Source organism: Dermacentor andersoni, chromosome 9 (assembly GCF_023375885.2).
Source record: "Dermacentor andersoni chromosome 9, qqDerAnde1_hic_scaffold, whole genome shotgun sequence".
NCBI classification, from domain to species: domain Eukaryota; kingdom Metazoa; phylum Arthropoda; class Arachnida; order Ixodida; family Ixodidae; genus Dermacentor; species Dermacentor andersoni.
In genome coordinates this window covers 107,310,800-107,332,043 of record NC_092822.1, presented here as the reverse complement: position 1 = coordinate 107,332,043, position 21,244 = coordinate 107,310,800, and the positions used below count along the sequence as shown (strand labels likewise).

At 45.4% G+C, this 21,244-nt stretch overlaps 1 long non-coding RNA gene across 4 annotated transcripts in view; it reads right to left on the bottom strand.

Annotated features, from left to right (window-relative positions):
* LOC129384423 (uncharacterized) overlaps positions 1-21,244 on the bottom strand; it is a 43,142-nt gene that overhangs the window by 13,667 nt on the left and 8,231 nt on the right. The window contains exon 3 of one of the 4 annotated variants that reach the window (XR_008612144.2): positions 14,689-14,973. The exons of the other annotated variants lie outside the window; for them this stretch is intronic. This is a non-coding gene — a long non-coding RNA (uncharacterized lncRNA). Of the gene's footprint in view, positions 1-14,688; positions 14,974-21,244 lie in introns of those variants that run through there. 4 annotated transcript variants of the gene reach the window in all.

Sequence of the window (21,244 nt, the reverse complement as noted above, 5' to 3'; positions counted from 1 at the left end):
TCCCTCGTCTGGAAAGCACATCCAAAGTAAAAATCGCTAGGTCCTCCAAAAAAGCCGGAGATGTAACCAAACGGAAAGAACTGAGGCTACTTAACATAAATGCGCGCAGTGTCACTAATAAAATAGATAAGTTAGAAACCATACTTATGCAGCATGATCCTCACATCGCGGTGATAACAGAGACGTGGCTGAGAAAGGAAATTAGTGACGATGAAATCTTTCCCTCATGTTACAACATATATCGAAAAGATAAAACTACTAGAGGTGGGGGAGTAGCTATCCTTGTTAAACCCGCACTAAAAGCTACGATTACAAGTGATGTTGGCATTCCTGAATGCTTGTGCGTACAGTTATCCTGTTGGGGACATAGCTTCATCTTATATGCATGTTACAGGTCGCCGGACGCATGCCCGGAGTATTTCATCATCATCAGCCTGGTTACGCCCACTGCAGGGCAAAGGCCTCTCCCATACTTCTCCAACAACCCCGGTCATGTACTAATTGCGGCCATGCCGTCCCTGCAAACTTCTTAATCTCATCCGCCCACCTAACTTTCTGCCGCCCCCTGCTACGCTTCCCTTCCCTTGGGATCCAGTCCGTAACCCGTAATGACCATCGGTTATCTTCCCTCCTCATTACATGTCCTGCCCATGCCCATTTCTTTTTCTTGATTTCAACTAAGATGTCATTAACTCGCGTTTGTTCCCTCACCCAATCTGCTCTTTTCTTATCCCTTAACGTTACACCTATCATTCTTCTTTCCATAGCTCGTTGCGTCGTCCTCAATTTGAGTAGAACCCTTTTCGTAAGCCTCCAGGTTTCTGCCCCGTAGGTGAGTACTGGTAAGACACAGCTATTATACACTTTTCTCTTGAGGGATAATGGCAACCTGCTGTTCATGATCTGAGAATGCCTGCCAAACGCACCCCAGCCCATTCTTATTCTTCTGATTATTTCCGTCTCATGATCCGGATCCGCCGTCACTACCTGCCCTAAGTAGATGTATTCCCTTACGACTTCCAGTGCCTCGCTGCCTATTGTAAATTGCTGTTCTCTTCCGAGACTGTTAAACATTACTTTAGTTTTCTGCAGATTAATTTTTAGACCCACTCTTCTGCTTTGCCTCTCCAGGTCAGTGAGCATGCATTGCAATTGGTCCCCTGAGTTACTAAGCAAGGCAATATCATCAGCGAATCGCAAGTTACTAAGGTATTCTCCATTAATTTTTATCCCCAATTCTTCCCAATCCAGGTCTCTGAATACCTCCTGTAAACACGCTGTGAATAGCATTGGAGAGATCGTATCTCCCTGCCTGACGCCTTTCTTTATTGGGATTTTGTTGCTTTCTTTATGGAGGACTACGGTGGCTGTGGAGCCGCTATAGATATTTTTCATTATTTTTACATACGGCTCGTCTACACCCTGATTCCTTAATGCCTCCATGACTGCCGAGGTTTCGACAGAATCAAACGCTTTCTCATAATCAATGAAAGCTATATATAAGGGTTGGTTATATTCCGCACATTTCTCTATCACCTGATTGATAGTGTGAATATGATCTATTGTTGAGTAGCCTTTACGGAATCCTGCCTGGTCCTTTGCTTGACAGAAGTCTAAGGTGTTCCTGATTCTATTTGCGATTACCTTAGTAAATATTTTGTAGGCAACGGACAGTAAGCTGATCGGTCTATAATTTTTCAAGTCTTTGGCGTCCCCTTGCTTATGGATTAGGATTATGTTAGCGTTCTTCCAAGATTCCGGTACGCTCGACGTCATGAGGCATTGCGTATACAGGGTGGCCAGTTTCTCTAGAACAATCTGCCCACCATCCTTCAACAAATCTGCTGTTACCTGATCCTCCCCAGCTGCCTTCCCCCTTTGCATTTCTCCCAAGGCTTTCTTTACTTCTTCCGGCGTTACCTTTGGGACTTCGAATTCCTCTAGACTATTTTCTCTTCCATTATCGTCGTGGGTGGCACTGGTACTGTATAAATCTCTATAGAACTCCTCAGCCACTTGAACTATCTCATCCATATTAGTAATGATATTGCCGGCTTTGTCTTTTAACGCATACATCTGATTCTTGCCAATTCCTAGTTTCTTCTTCACTGTTTTTAGGCTTCCGCCGTTCCTGAGAGCATGTTCAATTCTATCCATATTATACTTCCTTATGTCAGCTGTCTTACGCTTGTTGATTAACTTCGAAAGTTCTGCCAGTTCTATTCTAGCTGTAGGGTTACAGGCTTTCATACATTGGCGTTTCTTGATCAGATCTTTCGTCGCCTGCGATAGTTTACTGGTATCCTGCCTAATCGAGTTACCACCGACTTCCATTGCACACTTCTTAATGATGCCCACAAGATTGTCGTTCATTGCTTCAACACTAAGGTCCTCTTCCTGAGTTAAAGCCGAATACCTGTTCTGTAGCTTGATCTGGAATTCCTCTATTTTCCCTCTTACCTCTAACTCATTGATCGGCTTCTTATGTACCAGTTTCTTCCGTTCCCTCCTCAGGTCTAGGCTAATTCGAGTTCTTACCATCCTGTGGTCACTGCAGCGCACCTTGCCGAGCACGTCCACATCTTGTATGATGCCAGGGTTAGCGCAGAGTATGAAGTCTATTTCATTTCTAGTCTCGCCGTTCGGGCTCCTCCACGTCCACTTTCGGCTATCCCGCTTGCGGAAGAAAGCATTCATTATCCTCATATTATTCTGTTCCGCAAACTCGACTAATAACTCCCCCCTGCTATTCCTAGTGCCTATGCCATATTCCCCCACTGCCTTGTCTCCAGCCTGCTTCTTGCCTACCTTGGCATTAAAGTCGCCCATTAGTATAGTGTATTTGGTTTTCACTCTACCCATCGCCGATTCCACGTCTTCATAGAAGCATTCGACTTCCTGGTCATCATGACTTGATGTAGCGGCGTAGACCTGTACAATCTTCATTTTGTACCTCTTATTAAGTTTAACAACAAGACCTGCCACCCTCTCGTTAATGCTATAGAGTTCCTGTATGTTACCAGCTATATTCTTATTAATCAGGAATCCGACTCCTAGTTTTCTTCTTTCCTCTAGGCCGCGGTAGCACAGGACGTGCCCGCTTTTTAGCACTGTATATGCTTCTTTTGGCCTCCTAACTTCACTGAGCCCTATTATATCCCATTTACTGCCCTCTAATTCCTCCAATAGCACTGCTAGACTCGCCTCACTAGATAACGTTCTAGCGTTAAACGTTGCCAGGTTCATATTCCAATGGCGGCCTGTCCGGAGCCAGTGATTCTTAGCACCCTCTGCAGCGTCGCACGTCTGACCGCCGCCGTGGTCAGTAGCTTCGCAGCTGCTGGGGACTGAGGGCCGGGGTTTGATTGTTGTGTTCATATAGGAGGTTGTGGCCAAGTACTGCACCAGGGTGGCCAATCCTGCTCTGGTGAGGGAGTGCGTTACCGGTTCTGGTCACCGGGATCAGGCCACACTCCAGGCCTGTTTGTGCAATTTTATCAACACGCGGATTTTTTTTTTTTTTTTAATCCGGTGGAAAATTGCCGGCACCGGGATTCGAACCACGGACCTCTTGCACGCGAGGCGGGTGTTCTACCTCTACGCCACCGCTGCACCCCGGAGTATTTAACTGTGCTCAAAGAACATATGTCACAGTATCATAATAAGAAAATTTTCGTGGTCGGTGACCTTAATTTACCAAGTGTGGACTGGGAGGGACTGTCCTGTTCCCAGGCCAGTAAAAACGCTAACAAAATTTTTGATATCATGCTCGCTCACGACCTAACTCAAATAATCAAACAACCCACACGCGTACAAGGACATGCAAGCTCGGTTCTAGATTTGGTATTTGTAAATAGGGCTTTTTCAGAACATACCATTCTAGTGGAACAAGGGCTGTCCGATCATGAACTTGTAAGCGTGTCAATTCCTCTTCTTAGATGCAGTAGCTACCAAAAATCTCCCATTCGGTATTTTAAGGATTATTCCCGAGCTGACGATGCTCGTGTGCTTGAATACATGGAAACCGTACTTGCTGACTTTGATGACGGCGCCCCAAACACGGGCGCTCTTTGGGACAAGTTTGTTGAGACGTGTCATTATTGTATGAGCAACTTTATACCCAGCAAACGCAAACAAACACATAGGCGTACACCCTGGATGACTCGTGAAATCATTAAATTGAAGAGAAAAGTTAAACGGCTAAGAAAGCAGCATGCGCAGTGCAGTGTTATCGGCGATCACCAAAGAATCCTTGCACAAGCGATGCATCACGCAAAGGATTACTACTTTAAAACTGTAATGCCCAATTTTATAAAGAATGATCCTTCTAAGTTCTGGAATTATCTTAGTGAAACCAAGAAAGCAGTTTCAAAGATATCAGTTGACGGTAGCATAGTCACAAATTATGAAGATATAGCAAATCATTTTAATGCCTATTTTCATAGCGTGTTTTCAGTATCCAGACCATGTACGCTTAGCGCGATGTCCTTTCAGCCATACGAAGTCAATTTTATTTCATATCCTGGTTTGGTTTCTATGCTTTTAAACTTAAACACGAAAAAATGTTGCGGTCCTGACGATCTTCCAAATGTGTTTCTTCGACGATATGCCGAATGCGTTGCCAAGTTCCTTTTTATTATTTTTAATAGTTCCTTGTCAACAGCAACCTTGCCGCGTGACTGGAAGACGGCCCGAGTAATCCCTATCTTCAAAAAAGGTGACAGATTATTACTATCTAACTACAGACCGATATCTTTAATTTCCTCATGTTGTAAACCTATAGAACATATTATAGCCACTCAAATTACAGAATTCCTTGACAAACACTCCATATTAACAAGTTTTCAGCACGGTTTTAGAAAAAAGTATTCGACAGTGACGCAACTCGTCACTGTTACGCATGAGTTTGCCAAAGGTCTTGATAATAATATTCAGATAGACGCAATTTTTTTAGATTTCTGTAAGGCCTTTGATAAAGTTCCTCATGACAAACTAATCTATAAACTAAACAACATTGGTCTTCCGAAGGTGTTGGTCGCTTGGGTGGCTGAATATTTGAGAAATCGGGTGCAGTTTGTCACAGTCGAGGATCAAAATTCGCGCCTTCTACCAGTCACGTCGGGTGTGCCCCAAGGCAGTGTGCTAGGGCCGTTGCTATATAAATGATATATAAATGCTATATAAAGTGCTATATAAATGATATCGTAGATATAATTGATCCAACGGTTCAAATTGGGTTGTTCGCAGATGACTGTATATTATTCCGTGAAATTTGCAGCATACATGATCAAAAAGAACTAAACAAAAATCTAGATTACGTATACCAATGGTGCAACCAGTGGGGCATGGTCATAAATGCACAAAAAACAGTTTCCATTTTCTATACCTAAAAGAAAATCCCCTTTTCAGTATGCTTACTCCCTAGGTTCATCTACAGTTAATCATGTCGATAACTACAAATATTTAGGTGTAACGTTCACTGCTAACCTCTCCTGGAATTCACACGTTGATAACATTTGTTCCTCTGCTTTCAGAAAGTTGTGTTTCCTAAGACACAAGCTTCGTAGTTCACCACCAAATGTAAAACTTCTATGCTATCAATCATACATCAGACCAAAGCTAGAATATGCAAGCATAGTACGGGACCCCTACACAAAACATAACATTGATAAACTCGAAAGAATTCAAAGAAAGGCTGTTCGATTTATCTTTTCTAAATTTCGTCGTGTGGACTCTCCGTCGGAACTAATGACAGCCAATAGCATACCCCACCTTCAGTACAGAAGAAGGCAATTTCACTTGGGCTTTCTGAATTCTCTCCTTAACCAGCAATTCGCTATTGATCCTTCCTTGTATTTATCCCCCCTATCCACAAGACATACACGACATCAACAACCAAGATCTTTAACGCCATATTTCGCAAAAACAGATGCTTATAAATTTTCCTTTTTCCCGCACACAGTGTCTCAATGGAATTCTCTACCAGAGCGCGATCGTCTTGCCATCGTGTAGCATTGTATACATTTAGCTATTGTGTTCATTTTTGCTATTTATTTGTATCTGGATGTAAAACATGATGTATGTGCACCCATATATTCAATGTGATTTGTTGAAAATGCCCGTCCTGCTTGGACCACGTTATGTGGTCTGCAGTATGTATAAATAAATAAATAAATAAAATAAATAAATAAATAAATATGTAGTGGCTCCATATTAATTTAATGCTATACGCATTACCGTTGATAGTAAACGTGAAAGAGGTTGCACCAGTGCCACAAAAGTGCGCATAATCAAAGCATGCGCAGCGTATCACCCAAGCCAGCAAAGCAGTACGTTGGCTCGCGGCAGCTTCGAGAGAGGGAGACAGCCCATGCGCCAAAGACAGCTGAAGCGATCAGTCAACGGAGAATAGAAGCTTTGACAAGATACGCGATACTTACGATCTCGAGACAGAGAGGATAGAGAGAGAACGAGCGCGTCGAAACACCCTCATAGACCTCGACAGACGGCGAGCAAAGCAAAAGGAGGAGGTGACAGCCCCTGCGTGAGCCAACGGATGTCAGCCCCCTTCTCGAAGACATTTCAGAGGTCGCGGCCGAAAACACGAGAAATGTCTAGAAGGATTCGCAGGCTTTGTTCATGCTTTGGGAGTACGACTCCGTCAGAAATTTCCAGAAAAGCAGGCAAAGGCGATAAAAGCACCATGCTGGAATCAGTGGAGATTAGACAACACCGGTGAAAAGATGTAACGCGAAGGCCGACCGTCTACAGAAGAAGATTCCCCGGCAAGCTAACCGACGAGCTCATCAGGCGTCTGCAATTCTGGAAGTCCCTTCTTCGAGATCTGTCTCGAGTTACGCCGAGGACGTCTAGCTCAAGACTAGCACGGATGAATACGAGGAAACACTTGCTACTCCTCTTCATTCTGTATTGTACGTGTTGAACTCTCAGTGCTTGCCGTTCATTATTTGCTATGGTTTTGTGAACACCCTACTGAATTGCATTGCGATGTGCCTATAGTCGAGGTGTGCAGGTTTGAATGTAATGATCTTATTTGAAGAATATATTTCCTTGAGTTTCGACAACTTTGGCCTCTGACTTGATCCTTGGACCACAACCGGCATTTGCTGGCGCTACAGAAGGCCTATTATTAAGTTTCCGTGCTTTGGTAGAGTTATTTTCGGAAGGTGATATGACGGCATTATAATTGGGCCCCCCGTTGCCACCTCTTTCACGGGGTGTATGACAACGACTTATTACATTTGTTTTGTAAATGAGCTAAAACATTCGGGCCATATGCGAGCGATTTAGGTAGTAGCCGCCATAAAGTTCCCTACATAACTTACCTATGGAAACTCTAGCACTATGGGTATTAGGGAGCAGCAATAATGGCGTTTCAGCCAGTAGGAGTCTTAACGTCAATAAATAGCATTTGCTAGAATTTCGTCCTTCTCACTTCCAACGAATTTGCAATTGAGAAATTAATCATCTTAAACAAAATATTGCGTGATAGGTTCAAACATCTTCAATGATGACGTGGGCGCACCGACCCTTGTTGCCTGCTGCAGTAAAAAAATATAGCATTGCTCCACATCTTAGTCCAATAAAGGCAGCACAAGTGTATAAAATATAGCCAAAAGAACGTTTGAAGTGCCGAGCACAAGATAACCAATTTACGTGCTAAGCCTTACTCGCATGCTAGCTGAACGATCCCCGCGCCCGAGTTCTCTAGTAATTAAGAAAAAAGACATTGACGATTACGATACTCCCTAATACAAAATTTGAGCGCAACCCTATACGTGTTTTGACTCTGCAACTATACTGACTGGCACAGACAGTCTGTCTCGCACGGCAGGGTGCAAACGGAGCGAAGTGTCACGCGACTGCCTCACTAACTGGGAGATCACGACACGCAGCAAACGGGTGACGCGCTGCCTAAAACCGCGCACTATCGACGAGGACCACGTCATGGCCTCTTTCAACGTACAATTTATGTTCACCTGCGTTGCTGTATACTTGATGGTTCAATGTTGTAAGTAAGCCCTGGAACAGGGTCCCACTGTGCTCTCCTGTACGCCTATTCGTATACACGTCCTATGCTGCCTGCTGGTACTTTGCCTAAAAAACACGTACTTTTATAACAAACATTTTCAAAGGCAATAAACGAGAAGAAAGGGGGTTAACCGAGGGGCCCGATTTCGATTAGTCATATCATAAGGAGCCAACAAACACTGACACCAAGGACAACTTAGGGGAAATTACTTGTGCTTAATAAATGAAATTAAGAAACGATAACTTAATGGAAATTCAAGTGGATGAAAAAAAACTTGCCGCAGATGGGAACCGAACCCACAACCTTCGCAGTTCGCGTGCGATGCTCTACCAATTGAGCTACCGCGGCGCGGTTAGTGTTAGCCAGCGCCACCACTCACAGACCTTTGCGGCGGACGTGGAACGTCCTTCTTGCCGCAGGCGTCACGAGAACGTGATCTTTTCGGGTGAAGGAAACTGGCCAATAAACCCACATATGCTACCAGGAGGCATCAATATTACCGGATTCGAGACCCTCGTTATGGAATAAACGAGAAGAAAGGGAGTTAACCGAGGGGCCCGATTTTTATTAGTCATATCTTAAGAAGCCAACAAACACTGACACCAAGGAAAACATAGGGGAAATTGCTTGTGCTTAATAAATGAAATTAAGAAACGATAACCTAATGGAAATTAAAGTGGATGAAAAAACAACTTGCCGCAAAGCCAGTTGTCGCATTGCCACTTGCCGCATTGAGCAGTTGCCTTCAACCGAAAAGATCACGCTGTCGTGACGCCTGCGGCAAGAAGGACGTTCCACGTCCGCCGCCAAGGTCTGAGAGTGGTGGTGCTGGCTAACACTCCCAGGGTTCTACTAGGGCACATAAATACCCAAGAAACGGGATGGGGAAACCGCGCCGCGGTAGCTCAAATGGTAGAGCATCGCACGCGAAATGGGAAGGTTGTGGGTTCGGTTCCCACCTGCGGCAAGTTTTTTTTTTCATCACTTTAATTTCCATTAAGTTATAGTTTCTTAATTTCATTTATTAAGCGCAAGTAATTTCCCCTATGTTGTCCTTGGTGTCAGGGTTTGTTGGCTTCTTATGATATGACTAATAAAAATCGGGCCCCTCGGTTAACCTTTCTTCTCGTTTATTACATAACGAGGGTCTCGAATCCGGCAATATTGATGCCTTCAGGTAGCATATGTAGGTTTATTGGCCAGTTTCCTTCACCCGAAAAGATCACGTTCTCGTGACGCCTGCGGCAAGAAGGACGTTCCACGTCCGCCGCCAAGGTCTGAGGATGGTGGTGCTGGCTAACGCTCCCAGGGTTCTACTAGGGCACATAAATACCCAAGAAACGGGATGGGGAAACCGCGCCGCGGTAGCTCAAATGGTAGAGCATCGCACGCGAAATGGGAAGGTTGTGGGTTCGCTTCCCACCTGCGGCAAGTTTCTTTTTTTTTTAATCCACTTTAATTTCCATTAAGTTATCGTTTCTTAATTTCATTTATTAGGCACACATAATTTCCCCTATGTTGTCCTTCGTGTCAGTGTTTGTTGGCGTCTTAGGATATTTCCAAAGGCAAGTCTTTCGAACGACCATGGGTGCTTCTGTTTTCAATGTGTGCGCCAACCTCGCCTTGTAGGCCACAGAAAGTTGAGCGTCGTTGTCACTCCACCCTGTCCTCAAGTTCGTGCGATATGCTGGCGACTGTTTTTGTATAATTCGCTGCAGAGACGTTGCAAGGTCACCTGAATTCATTCAAGCCGAGCATCCACTTCAGAGTGGACCATGGAGAAAGTGGTCGCATCGAATTCCTTGATGTTTTCGTGGAACGAACTGCCACACCGGACTATCGTAAGAATACAGGAACTGGAATACACCCCAATTATTCTTCCGTGCACCCGATTGGATTCAAACACTCGGCTACTTCATACCCATTCAACCGTGCTTTCCGGATTTGCTCGAGTCCTTCAAGGAGGAAAGCACAGTTGATCTATGTACGGAAGGACATGACCGATTCAGTCAATTAAGTCAATTGCTAAGGGACCAATAGTGTCGCGCTTCAGTGCCCGACAATTACGGAGCACGCAAGAAAAGCAAAAGCACTGTCATTACGTATGCACGAGTCATGAGAGTCGCTTTGACCAGAGAGCTTAATGACTGCGACGCTTGGATGGCACATGTCCTTGCTGCAAGTTACGTGGTCAACTGGTGCGCGGAAAGGACTCCTTGAAAAGATCCAACTACCCGTGTGTAGTGTATAAAGCCCTGAGAAAAGAATGTGACGCAGCCTACGTGCGCGAGGCTGGAAACTTCAAAAGGCGCCTAAAGCAGCATAAATACGACGTCGCGAAAGGCAGCTCTGTTTCCGAATCATTATCTGAACGCCATGAGAAAACAGGGCATTCGATGGACTGGCAGTCGTCGTCCGTTATCGCCTCGGAGAGCTATTACCTTCGCGATTGCTACTACAATCACTCCACATTCAGACCCGTATTCAGCTCTTTATTCTGTGCTGTCTCTTCGTACTCATCTTTGTGCCCTTTTACAGTTTCGTGATGCATGTAAACCAACTAGACCAGTTGTCCATTCTGTTACATATTATGACAAAGCGCCAAGGGATTAACAGGGCCAGTGGCAATCTTCCCGAAATCTACGCACACGCACTTCTCAATCTTGCCTAACCTAATGGATAGTCATGGCGCTTACTGTCATTGCGAAAGGACCCGTACGGGCATCGAAACGCAAAGCTTTTGCATTGTCGTTATACACTTGGCGAGTGTTTGTTTTAATTTCGTTACTTTGAGCAGAATGTCAGCGCAATGAAGCCAACAGAAAACAACCGACATCATTTAAAAAAATTCTACGCAAGATTTGAGCGCACATGTGCAGGTGTTTTGAAGCCGCGTTATATTGAGGCAAAGAATTTGAAATCTGTACGGGTGGGTTCTCCTGGGGACGGCACTGATCCTCTGCTTAGGCAGCTTGTTGAGCGGAGGCGGCAGACGAAGGCCTTCCATTTGTTGTGCGGCTCATTATTCAGAAAGACTGAATACGGGTGTGCCTGGCGCACGTGGTGCTCAATCTTTAGCGGTTGCGGCGGTGGCGAAGTATCGCATGCGCAGTGAGTCGCCATCGCGGATCATATTTCGTGCGGCTCTCTCTTATCCTCCTAAGCCTTCGGCCATACTCTCCTCTTTCGCTTTCTTCATCATGATAGCGCTGCACCCTCCTCCTTTGCTTTCCTCGTGGTGCTATCCTGGCTATCGCCTTTCTTTCATCCCCCACTGCGCTCACTCTTTCATGCTTCGCTGCGCCCGTTCGCTCTGTTACGAGGGGCGCCGAGACACGCTGTCGCTCAATGCATTAACGGGAGCCAGAGCTGTGGCCTGAAGATTCTCGTAGAAGTCATCGTACGCTGAGTGTTCATGCTAATGCTATTCACACTGAAGCACTGTAGCAATATCCCTTACTGCCACCGCCAAAACGTGCCATATGTGATGCCTGTATACAGCTGGGCTTCCCTCTCGCGTTTCCCACTGGACACGCGGAGCTATCTCGCAGCTAAGCCGTGAAGTACGTGCGAGGCGTGTGCCTAGCTATATATTTTCACAGTGTCTCATTATTGTCTCATTGTAAATGAGTGAGTTTGATTCCGCCTCGCACCGTAAAATGTCAAAGCGTTTTCATTGTCACTGAACAGCGGCACATATCCAGTAACCCAATTTGGCGTCGCTCATTGAAAAGTGGCACATACCAAGTGGCACATAAACAGCGACCCAAGCTGAAGTTAAAGCTTCACTGAAGAGCGGTAATAGCCAGCTGGACATATCCAGTCACCATACCCAGTTGCACATGCCCAGTGACCGAAGACTACGAAGTTCATATACGAACAGCTAATAGCCAATGTCATATATTAATTTCATTTAACTTCATTTATTATACCTCAAAGGACACATTTGGCGTATTACATGAGGGATGGATTTTAATTATAGTGACAATCTGATCCCAGTGCCGCCTTGAATTGATGTGGATCAGAGTGGTGCACGGCAATTGCAGGTAAATTGTTCCAGTCCCATGCGGCCGTCAGAAAAAAGGAGTGAAGAGGAGTGGTAGTTTGATCTGGCGGAGGGTACACTGCTGTGGGACGGTTTGTGCAGCTGGACAAGCGATAAAATGGCAAGTTATCGGGAACTTCGAAGGGAGGATTCATTACCCAAGTTGGCAGGACGGTTCGCTTTGAAACCGGTTCCCTCATCACCGCAGCCCAATCCTATTCACATTAGACCACGGACTAGCCTGTGACCTAAGTTGGCAGGACAACGGTTAAAGATATAGATAGATAGCCAGCCCATGCAAAATGCGTGAATAAGGATATCGATGGCATTAGAAATTGGTGGTTGTGTGAAAGTGAAGTCGCGCAGCATAAAAAAAAGTAGCTTAGATAGGTGAGTTTCTATGGCAGAAGTTCAGGGCTTCGTTCACAACGAGGCCCCAAGTTCATTAAGCAGGAAACCCGGTGAAATACTTAAGAGGCACGAAGCTTCCTGCAGCAGTCGAACGTGTCTTAGAGAAGGGCCCGAAGTGCAGTTTCCAGCCATATTCCACGCGTCCAGCTCTTTTAGTTCACGTGCTACTTGTTTAACTACGTTCAGAGTAACAAGACCAACAATGGGCTATCGGGGATGAAGTAGGCTACTTTATGTGCACTGCAAGGGAGAAGCCGGTTCCCAAGACTCCTTTATGCTTTGTTGTCAACGCATCTAAGAAAGAAAGCATGACGGTTCTGACTTCAGATGAGGCGGGCGGCTTTGCTGTTTTAGGAGAAGGAAGGTTGTAGGGCAATGTGCGAGAACACGTGCGGACAAATTTCTGGCTTTCCCGTAATCGAGAATAGATATGCGCATGAAATATATGCGGGCAAAATAGACTGGTTGGAGATGACACTAGCCACAATCTTAAAATGGGTGTAGTGCATGTCACTACGGTACGCACTACCACAAAACACCGCACCACATCGCACTATGACATACTGCGCACTCGTCCATATGAACGCAATAGTTTGTCACAGGCAGAACTTCGCAAAATTCGTCTCGGTCAAACAGCCATCCACGGTGCGCCGGACACTAGCGGCACGGCCAGCGCGCCAGAAGCGCCGCAGAATTCACGGATCGCTGGCGTTAAAACGAGCACAGGCAACTGTGTCTCAGGGTCAGAAGATAACTATCAAGATCAAGAGTATAGTGCCCCATGTCTGCCTTTGGAACGTCCCCCCCCCCCCTACTTGAAATGACAAAAATTTCAGCGTGCAAGATGTTACAGCGTGAGTGATACTGTGAACAAACATTAAGAAGAACTCGGAAGCAATATTTTTATTAACTTGTTTCGAAAATAATTAGCGTATGTAACGCGGTCTTGAGTGGTTGTCCTTATTATCTCAATTTGATCCCGCAAATTGCCCGGACCTTCGCGATCGAGCAACCGGATAACGGCTTTGGCTTTTGGCTCAAGGTGACTTGAAGGTCGCCAACAACGGGAGCTAAAAGCATTTCATGCTTAAAACCACGAAGACAGGAAAACATAGGAGGAAGCATTAGGTCACGCAGCCAGCCTCCGTACGCGAACCAGTGGTTAAGCCACAGTGGGGGCTCAACACGTGACATCCTGCGTCCAGATGACGGGACAAGAATTGAGATCTGCTGAGACGTTTTCTTCCCAGTAGCTATGCCAATAGTTTTTGTTCGGTACGCGTTTGTTCGGCTGCCCTGCCGTGGTTCTGCCTGCCGAGCAGTGACACTAAAACGAACCGCGCCATTTCACGTGCGATCACGTGTTAAGCCGACATGTTTGGCTTTAATCGCATTGCGGTATGCTTCCTCTTACCTTTCCCTTTCCTCCATGCCTGAAACTCTGCAACAAAGTAAAACGATGCAACTGCCCGTTATCAGCGGTAGAAAAACGCTTGGCTCGAGCAAGCTTCGTTGTCGGCTTGCCGGAGACTCCTCTCAGACCAGCTGTGCCGCTCCCCGGAAGCTCACTCTCAAAGAAGCTTGGACTCGAGCTAGTGAGTCCGAGGAAGCTGATAGGTAACACACTCACGCAGGCTACTTCTCAAGCCGCGATCAACACTACTGCCACAAAAGGTCGAAAATTTCCTTCGCGACAGCGTGTGGAAACCAGAACAGCTCGTTCAATGGGCGTGAAGTCGGAACGCTGGCAGCCTGAAGCTGAAATGTGTCCCTTTCGTGGTCGCGCGTTTTATGCACGTTCTGAGTACCCAGCACTGAACTCGGTCTGCAATTTTTGCGGCAGAAAAGGTCATTTTGTTAAATTTTGTCGTTCCAGAACGTCTGAGCACACCGAACTCAGGGCCATCAAGCTGCACGGTATGGAGTCACCTGCCAAAGCAGTGTTCGTGGATGTCAGTCGACAAACACAGAACCAAATTCAAAGTAGACTTAGGAGTGGATGCATCCCAAGTTACTGGCCTCGAGTCCAGGCCGAGCTTAACAACAATGACGCAGTCTTGACAGGACTCGCAAGTCAACCGCTCGGTGCGCGGGGCTCGTATCGAGCACTTCTATATTGGCAAGGGAAAAGAAGATTTCAGCATCTTTTCATCATTAAATCTCTTTGCGTACCATTGTTTTGTCTACCAGCTATTCAGGCCCTTTAGGACGTCAAATTCCTTAATGCCGTGAACACTCCTGAGCCAACACTGCCTGCAGAACTGCTGCGTGGCCTCGGCACTGCGAGGTAAGAACACAATTCACTTAAAGCAAGATGCTCTGGTATTCTCACTCAATGTTCTTCGACGCATACTTATCCCGGTGCGTAAAGTTGTTAGATAATAACCGGAAAACCTTGAATGCGAAGGCGTCACTTGTCGAATTCATGAGTCAACTCTGTTGTCTACCGGTCTGGTAGTGGCACCTAAGCAGAATGGGAATGCAAACGAATAGACAGTTGGGCGAGTTGGTACGGTAACATTATTTTGGCTTCTAGCGCGAAGTGAAACACGGACACAGAAAGGAGCAGACAGGATGAGCGCTAACTCACAACTAAATTTTTATTAAAACGAAGAACATATATATAGGTGATTGCAAAAACCGTAACAAAAGAACATGACAAGGTAAAAAGCATCAGTTTAACACATCAGGGGGTATCGAAGTCAAAGAAAAAAATTACTTCAGATTAGTACACGTATTGCGAAGGTACTGAAATTCGCAATCTAACAGAGACAATGAAGCATGACTGAAGGTTCTCTACAAACCTGCGTATCATACTTGGGGTTCTTGGCCAGTAAATAAAAGGTTGGGTCATTAAACTTAAGGAATGGATGAATTATTGGGGGAAAATTGCCTGAGTTACTACAGCCCAGTGCGAATAGCATGCGTTCGGTTCAATTCGTTTCCGACGCACCTTTCATTTATAAAGCCTTGCCTCAAGTTACATGGTACATCCTGCATATGATGTAAATTCACGTGGTTTGATCAGTAACCTTACTTTTTAACGGCATTTTCACTATATATTAGATTTAAATATGTCTGCAGTACTAGAGTACATGCGGCATGCGTGCTGTAGCAGTGAAGAATAATGTGTGGTTCTTGTGAATTAGTTCAATGTAATGTTGATTTTATCCTAACACCGAAATAACAGATGTGTCTTGGTGCGAGGGACGTACGCATATGGGACTTAGTTCAATATGTCGGTGAACCGGTTGCTATGCATTCACGGAAAACTGTCAATGCTCCCCAGTGTTATGTGTGCCTTTATAGAATGAGGCCTACAGATACAGATGGGTGTTTTCAGGTGACATTGTGACCTGATGTCTTGGCGAATCATCGCCCTTACTTTCACAGACAGAGAGTTTATTTGGCATTCAGGCCTTACAAAGAAGGCAAAATGCCAGGACTGCAGCAAAAAGATGCTAGCAGCATCACAAGGGCTACGGCCCTGATTGTATTTGGTAGTGGAAGACATATGTGATATACATGAAACATATAATGATATCTAACATTGTAATAACTAAATATTAAATGATATATGAACATGTATTTACATTGTAATCATAATTTGTAATCGTGATTATTACGTAGTACAATACATTGATATCAACAATATTTTTTCAGACATTATGCACTTATCACAATCGCATATGAACGTCTTTAACATGTGTCGAAGAACAATCCATTAAAAATAAGATGTAAAAAGAAAAAAATCACCGTCCGAGCACTAAGTATAGATGGTTAAGCAGCGAAGCTGAAACAGGCGGCCGCGGTGTGTATCACTGGGTTAATCCCGATGGTTCAATAAAAGACGTCTGAGTAGGCTGCCGGACCTTCGGTACGCAGCTGCTGCTTGTGCTTGGCTGCACGAGCCTCTTCTTGTGCCCGGGCTGCAGTATCGGCACGGCGTAGACGAGCCCGTTTTCGGTTCTGCTCGCGGCGTCGCTGATCGAAAGCTGCCCGCTCTTCAGGAGCACGTATGATGCGTTGCCTACAGATTTCGGAGCCGGAGAGAATCTGAGAGCAACGACGTCATTACTGGCGCAGCTAACCCAACACCATATCGATGACAAGGCCTTTTCACTCCGATGCGTTACCTGGCCCGACTGCCATAGAATGTGATGGGGATGCTCGCTAGTAGGCAACAGTGATTTTGACATCACCGCGTTGATCACGCCAGCCTTACAGTGGAAATATCGAGCCAGGTAGTGTGACATCATCGATTGGTGTAAGCAAGCATTGTACCATCTAGGTGGCATCGGCCAATCACGCGCCTCTCTTTTTGTCTTTTTTTTTTACCTATGGGCAGGTGGTTGCGCCGGAGGAGTAGTGCAGCAACACCAAACCGGTTTTGCGGCAAAACCGGTCATCCGGTTTTTCGAATTTGAAAACCGCATAACCGGAGTGATTGGTTATTCGGGTGGTTATCCGGTTAATTGTAACCGGATATTCGGATATGCGGATATTCGAATACCCTGGTATTTATGCATCTTGTACGTCTGCCCAAAAACGTTTTTCTCTCTTCTACTAGTCTGTTGTAGTTATTTTCGCAGCCACTCGCGCGAGCCAGATATCCTATCTCGTTAACCTCCTTACCATTCATTCTTTTAATTTATCTTTCCGAATTGCTGTGCTCTCTAAAATAGTACCAGAGGTTTTCCCACTGAACTTATTCCAAGCGCCAGCTATTTTATTCTAAGCGTAAGCTAATTTAATCACATCGCCATATAATTTATTCTACGCGCCACGTATTTTAATCCTAATGTCAGTGAATTTAATCCAAAGATGCATTTGCGGAAGTGTTATAGCAGTTTGAAATAATAGCGAAATCTTGTAATTTTGCGCCGACCAAGTAAAAGTGAGGCGCTTTCTTGTAGAACATTGTCGTGGGACTAACGAAATGCCTTTCCTGCGCGATATATCATGGAAATGTCGCAGTGATATGGACATTATTTAACTACCGTTAACAGGCTCATGCAAAACGTAGCTCTCGATGACTTTGCTGGCATGCATTGAAAGAAAGGGGCATCCAGCAACAAACCGGTGATTCCTAAACTCATAAAAACAGGCTGAAAAGAGCATCACGTGACCTCTCATTATTTTGTTTTGTTTTTTACAAGGCCCGTTGACATGGATATCAAATGAACGAGCTCCTACACACTTTGCGATTATAACCACGCAATGAATCTGAGATGACGTGGAAGAGGGTGTTACAGGATATCACGTAATATTCGCCGGCATATTCCTGATTGTTATCCATATTGACATGGATATCAAACGATCGGGCTTCGAAGCAGCTCTGTGATAGTACCCGCGAAAGGTACGCTAGACCACGTGGTGAATGATGTCACGTGGCCTTGCGTAACTTTGGGAAGCCAACATGTGATTCACAAACACACTCAGATGAGTGTCAAACGAAGGGGAACCGCAAGCACTATGCGATGCTGCGCACGTAGAGAACGTCTAATCACGTGATAGGCGCTGTCCCGTGACCTCACGTACATTCGCTGACCGTTGCGTGATTCCCAATCACACTGATGTGGATATAAAATGAGTGGGCTTCGAACAAGGTCTGCGATGGCACGTTCTCCGTGTACGTAATACCTCGTGAAAAAGAGTCACGTGACATCACGTAACTTCAGCCAGACCATGGGCAATTACCAACCATGCCGACATGGATATCAAACGAACGGGGAAATCAAAAGCTATGCGATGGTGTACACGTAGTTAACGTGCAAACACGTAGGAAAGGGCGTAACGTAACCTCACGCACCTTTTGCTAGCCCATGCATGATCCCCAACCATACTGACATGGATATCACACGATCGGGCTTCGAACAAAGCTTGCGATGGTACGCACTTCGCGTACTTCAGACCACGTGGAAAAAAGTCACGTGAAATAACGCAACTTTAGCCAGGCCATGGGTAATTGCAAACCATGCCGACATGGATATCAAACGAACAGGGAAATCAAAAGCTATCCGCTGGTGTACACGTAGGTAGCGTCAAATCATGTGGTAAAGGGTGTCACGTCACCTCACCTATCTTTCGCCGGCCAATGCGTGATTGCCAGCCATACTGACATGAATATGAAACAGTCGGGCTTCGAACAAGGTCTGCGGTGGTACGCACTTTGCGTACTTCAGACAACGTGGAAAAGAGTCACGTGACATCACGTAACTTTAGCCAGCCAATGACCAATTGCCAACCATACCGACATGGATATCGAACGAACGGGGAAATCAAAAGCTATGCGATGTGGTACACATAGTTAAGGTCAAATCACGTGGCTAAGGGTGTCACGTGGCCTCACGTACCTTTCGCCGGCCAATGCGTGATTCCCAGCCATACTGACAGGGATATGAAACGATCGGGCTTCGAATAAGGTTTCCGATTGTATGCACTTCGCGTACCTCAGACCACATGAAAAAAAGTCACGTGACATCAGGTAACTTTAGACAAACCTTGAGCAATTGCCATCCATGCCGACAAGGATATCGAACAAACGAAGAAATGAAAAGCTATGCGATGGTGTACACGTAGCTAACGTCAAATCTCGTGGTAAGGGTGTCACGTGACCTCAACTACATTTCGCTAGCCCATGCCGATTCCCAACCATACTGAGATGGATATCAAACGATCGGTCTTTGAACAAGCTCTGCGATGGTACGTATTTCGCGCACTTCAGACCATTTGAACGAGAGTCACGTGACATCATGTAAGTTTAGCCAGAACATGGGTAATTAACCATGCCGACATGGATAACAAACGAGCGGGATTCGCAAAAGCTATGCCACGGTACTCAAGACCTGAATGTCAAATCACGTGGGAAAGGGTGTCACGTGACCTCACGTGTCCTTCGCCACCCAATGCGCGCTTCCCAACCATACTGACATGAATATCAAACGATCGGGCTTCGAACAAGGTCTGCGATTGTGTGCATTTCGCGCACTGCAGACCACGTGGATGAGAGCTACCGGACATCACGTAACTTTACCGAGACCATGAGTAATCGTCAACCATGCCGAAATGGATATCGAACGAACGGGATTCACAAAAGCTATGCGGTGGTACCTAACTTCTTGCAAATATCGTTTCAACCGGCTATCCGGTGTGACGGATACGGGAAGTGAATTCGGTCTCGAAAACCAGTTATCCGGTTATACGGATTTCAAGACACCGATAATCAGGACAACCGGTTTGATTAATTGGCTAGCCGGATATTATAATATTTGGACATGAATATTTGGAGTCACTAATAGGTTTTTAGTCAAATTCTCAGTTCTATTGCATGTATCCCCGTGCCATATGCGCAGCTGATTCTTTCAGCTTCCATAAGATTGCGTTGTTTATGAGACAGCTCAAAAATTTGCCAGTGGCTTTCCTTGTGCTTCGCTTTGTGCATTATGTTTCCCTTGAAATTGGAAAAAGGACAACTACATTATTTTTCTATAATTTTTGATAGCGCAAACTAACCTAAACACGAACGAAGGACATATTACAGCTCATGTCTTGTTTTATTCGCTCGTGTTTTGCCAGAAGTAAGGGATTATTAACGACAAGGCCGATCGCAATTCTCGTCAGACTATATTTTCAGAGAGGACTTCGTCGTTAGGCGGCCATTAGTTATATGAGCTAGAAATCTCCGAACATTCGTGCCTGGCAAGGTCGTAGGATGTAAAAACAGCATCTCCAAAATAGAAATCTCGAACTATATTTCCGATGTTTCTGGGTAACCATTGAGCCTCAAAGCTTCCCTTCAATTTATCGTCGACCTGCTCTTGCAACGCCGTGCACATCTCTGACAATACTTGTGGCAGCAGTGACATGTTGTAATGGGTCATTGTTCAGTAATGCACGTGAAAGTAACCACGTCAGTATGCTATGACTATAGTCATGTAAAATGACCATATATCTGATCAGTAACGTTAACACAGTGCGAACGCGCTCGAAGGCTTACAGCCCTATGGTTATATACTTATTTCGTAAGCATTCTTTGGCTAGTACCCCAGTCCCGTCACGCGAAAAGCCTAATGCCATGTATTTGCACAAAAATGAGTAATTTGTCAGCGATATTGATGACGTTTTTGGTGATGATCCGGCTGATGGTAACGAAGCTATCAGTCGTGCAACTGATACTGGGCCGGACTCGGCGCCTCAGCCACGAAAACGACGGAAGATGTGCACTGAGAAACAGGAGGAGATTGACCAGGCGCTAGCAAAAATACTCGCTGTTAACCAGTTGCTTTTGGCATTCACAGCCAGTGCCGGATTTAGGCATTTTATGGGTGTAGTGGAGCGAAGTTATAGGCCACATGCAGTTGCTAAGCTGAAAAATTGAATAAAACTTCTGCATAATCAGTTGCGAGACAAGATAGCGTCTCAAATCGACGCAGCCACAACTGTTGCCCTCACCTCAGACTGTGGGACGTCGAGGGCGCAGGATTTATATATTACAGTGACTGCGCACACTCTGAACAGTGAGTGGAAGTCGCAAGCATTCACTTTAGCAACGGAGGAGATGCAAGAGCGCCACACCGGAGAAAACATCATGCAGCGAATGCAAGAAGTAATTTCGGCATGGAAGTTGGACGGCAAGGTAAAGCCTGTTGTCACTGATAATGCATCTAATGACATTAATGCTGTGAATGCGCTGCAAGGCATATTGGAGCCAAATGACGTTACCTGTTCAACGC